The following is a 2975-nucleotide window of genomic DNA, read 5'->3' as shown; positions in this document are numbered from 1 at the left end:
CATCCTCAGGGCGCAGTGTAGGAGGGGCGCACAATTCATTCAGTTGTCATTCTAATTGTGTATGAATGAAGCAGAGAGAAATAAGAAAAGGGGATACATAGCAGTGACTGCAAGCCAGATAACTAGATATTAAGGTGTTGGGGAGGTTGTGGGCCCTGTGGCCCTCTTAGTCTAATAGCAATCAGTGTGTGATGGCTGGAGTGGGAGGGATGGAGGGGCACACTTCGGTGTCTCAGCCTTGGGTGCTGGAGGACCTTGTCCCTCCTCTGTGTAGATGTGATATACTTGGACTTTGCAAAGGCCTTCGACACTGTTCCCCACAAAAGTCTGGTGCAAAAATTGAGGATGCAAGGACTGGGGAAGAGTCTGTGTGCATGGATAGGGAACTGGCTAATGGAAAGAAAACAAAGAGTTGTGGTCAATGGATCGTACTCAAAATGGGAGACTGTTAGCAGTGGGGTCCCACAGGGGTCTGTACTGGGTCCAGTGCTCTTCAATTTATCAAAGGACTAGAGGACTAGGCCTTCTCAAAGGACTAGAGGACATGATCTGCGCATGGAGGAAAAACGTTTTAGCCATTTATTTAGGAAAGGGTTCTTTACAGTAAGAGTGATTAAGATGTGGAATGCATTGCCACAGGAAGTCGTTATGGCAAACTCTATACCTGCATTTAAAGGGGGCTTAGATGCTTTCCTTGCGTTGAAAGACATCCATGGCTACAATTACTAGGTAATGCCTAATGATGTTGATCCAGGGATTTTATCTGATTGCCATCTGGAGTCGGGAAGGAATTTTTTTCCCTTTTGGGGCTAATTGGACCATGCCTTGTAAGGGTTTTTTCGCCTTCCTCTGGATCAACAGGGATATGTGAGGGAGCAGGCTGGAGTTGTACTTTGTACTGGTTGAACTCGATGGACGTATGTCTTTTTTCAAACAAAATAACTATGTAACTATGTAACCTACCTATCTAGCCTAAACTGCGGGAACCTACCTAACTGACCTAAACTGCTGGAACCTACCTAACTGACCTAAACTGCGGGAACCTACCTAACTAACCTAAACTGCGGGAACCTACCTATCTAGCCTGAACTGCGGGAACCTGCCTAGCTAACCTAAACTGCGGGAACCTACCTAGCTGACCTAAACTGCTGGAACCTACCTAATGACCTAAACTGCGGGAACCTACCTAACTAACCTAAACTGCGGGAACCTACCTAACTAACCTAAACTACGGGAACCTACCTACCTAGCCTAAACTGCGGGAACCTACCTAACCTAAATTGCGGGAACCTACCTAACTAACCTAAACTGCTGGAACCTACCTAACTAACCTAAACTGCGGGAACCTACCTAACTAACCTAAACTGCGGGAACCTACCTAACTAACCTATATTGCGGGATCCTGCCTATCTAACCTAAACTGTGGAAACCTACCTAACTAACCCGTACTGCGGGAACCTACCTAACTAACCTATACTGCGGGAACCTACCTATCTAACCTAAACTGCGGGAACCTACCTATCTAACCTAAACTGCAGGAACCTACCAATCTAACCCATACTGGGGGAACCTACCTATTTAACCCATACTGGGGGAATCTACCTATCTAACCTATACTGCGGGAACCTACCTATCTAACCTATACTGCGGGCACCTACCTAACTAACCTATACTGCGGCAACCTACCTAACTAACCTATACTGCGGGAGCCTACCTATCTAACCTATACTGCGGGAACCTACCTATCTAACCTATACTGCAGGAAACCTACCTAACTAACCTATATTGCGGGAACCTACCTATCTAACCTAAACTGCAGGAACCTACCTATCTAACCCATACTGGGAGAACCTACCTATCTAACCCAGACTGGGGTAATCTACCTATCTAACCCATACTGGGGGAACCTACCTATCTAACCTATACTGCGGGCACCTACCTATCTAAACTATACTGTGGGCACCTACCTATCTTAACCATACTGGTGGCAACTATATGGGCTACCCTATACTGGAGGCACCTACGTAGCTAACCTATACTGCAGGCACCTACCTATGTAACCTATACTGGGGGCAACTACCTATCTAACCTATAATAGGGGCAACTATACAGGCTACCTTATACTGGAGGCTCCTACGTAGCTAACCTATACTGCGGGCACCTATGCATGGCTCCATGGGGGGGAGGCGGGGAGGGGGCAATTTTTACACCCTCGCCCTGGGTGAAATTTAGCCTAGAAACTGCCCTGTGCTCATATGACTGACCTATAACCCAGCCCTAACACCTGCGGAAACTCCTGCCTAAACAAACTACAAAACCCTGCAGGTAGATGTAGCAGACAACCTGGTAAATAGCAATCACCAAACACAGCAAAGTAATGCAAAACACAGTGTACTTGAATAGTCACCTGAGGCTTATGGGCTGAGGCAATCCAGACAAGAGTGTAATCACAATACAGATGCGTGGTCAATCAGGCCGGAATTAGGGCAGGCAGCGTTCATGCAAAAAGTCCTTTTATCAATCCGAGGTTGGCAACAGGAAATCCAATAGAGATGCGTGGTCAGGTACAAGCCGGGTCCATAACAGGTGATCAGAAGAAGCAAAGTCAGGTGCAAGCCGGGTCAGTAACAGGTAATCCAATCTGCAAGAAGCTTGGTCAAGAGACAGACAGAAGTCCGCAGCAAAACAAAACACTTGGTGTGAGCGCAATCTCAGCTACAAACCCAGCATAGGCTATCACGGGTGAAGACTGAGGGCGCTCACCTTTCTCTTACACAAGGACTAATCAATGAAAAGTAACGGAATCCAAAATGGCTAATCATTCTGCGGCGTGTCAGCAAGCCAGCTGACACGCCAGGACGCATGCTGCTAGTGTTTACAGCAGCGGAGGGCATACTGAGGACGCGTCCGCCGCTTGGCCAATAGGGAAGGAGCGCCATGTGCTCCACTGACATCAGAGCTTCGTCGAGACCCAG

This window comes from Hyperolius riggenbachi, chromosome 3 (genome assembly GCF_040937935.1).
Source record: "Hyperolius riggenbachi isolate aHypRig1 chromosome 3, aHypRig1.pri, whole genome shotgun sequence".
NCBI classification, from domain to species: Eukaryota; Metazoa; Chordata; class Amphibia; order Anura; family Hyperoliidae; genus Hyperolius; species Hyperolius riggenbachi.
This window is presented reverse-complemented; position numbering follows the sequence as displayed.